At 44.6% G+C, this 961-nt stretch overlaps 1 protein-coding gene across 1 annotated transcript in view; it reads right to left on the reverse strand.

The window, feature by feature from the left end:
• The window catches only part of ERAP1 (endoplasmic reticulum aminopeptidase 1), a 32,524-nt gene that overhangs the window by 19,380 nt on the left and 12,183 nt on the right, over positions 1 to 961 (reverse strand). The gene's annotated exons all lie outside the window — the stretch shown is intronic.

Raw genomic sequence — 961 nt, forward strand, 5'->3', positions numbered from 1 at the left:
TAGTACATACTCTGGGAAAATACTTAACTGTGTACTACCTAAAAACAGCTTCTGTTTTTCTACACAATTGAAAGTAATCTATGGATAGGCCTAATCCTGCAAAGCCTCTTCCAAACTCAGATTTGCCTCATTGGAATCAGCTTTTAAGTGTAATCAGGGAGTAGCCTTGTGGGTCGAGTGGGGTTGATGGAGGTATAGTCTAAGAGGTCTGCTCCTGAAGAAGAAAGGCTAATACCTCAGCAACAAGAAGCACTAAGATGAAATCTTTGAGGAAAAAACAGCCAGAACTAGCCTGGGGAAACCACGTTAGCAGGCACTTTTCCTGTAATTCCATACCCATCTCTATTGCTATGCCCTTATCCCTCTTAATACCCACCAGCCACCAGCTACGATGCCTGCTGGTCACCATTTGGCCATTTAAACTGACTCTGCTAGCAACCTAGCTTTACTCTTAAAGGATTCCAAATCATTTTTTCTTTTTAAATGCCTCTGCCTGCCCCCAACAAAAAGTTCCATTCCTGAAGTTCTGCTACTTATTAGGAAAGTAACCTGATTAAACAAATTCAAATTTAAATGTGATGGACTCCTGCCTACTGCCCAAACACTTCAATGTTCCAAAGGTATATGTTTGTTTTTCCAGCCTCCAAGAAGATCCTTTGAGACCTCACTGTCCTCCCCCTCAGCTCCACACGTGCAGCCTGAGGTCAGGCCACTCCTATCAGATTTCTGTCCAAGCGGCAAGACTGCATTAGAGATTCTCCTGTCCTCGACAGGTGGATCCTCGATACACGTGGATTTAGACTGCAGCATTTTCGTGGAGCCTCCAGCGCTCCTGGCCTTCCCTCTGCAAGCCACAAATTTCTCCACTGATCCTGGTAGTCCTTCATCTCTCTCATGTCTGCATCCCATTCCTATTCCTTTATCCTCCTAGAGCAGTGATTCTCTAATTAGAGGACTCACC

The sequence above is a fragment of the Propithecus coquereli genome, unplaced genomic scaffold (genome assembly GCF_000956105.1).
Source record: "Propithecus coquereli isolate 6110/MARCELLA unplaced genomic scaffold, Pcoq_1.0 Scaffold135, whole genome shotgun sequence".
NCBI classification, from domain to species: Eukaryota; Metazoa; Chordata; class Mammalia; order Primates; family Indriidae; genus Propithecus; species Propithecus coquereli.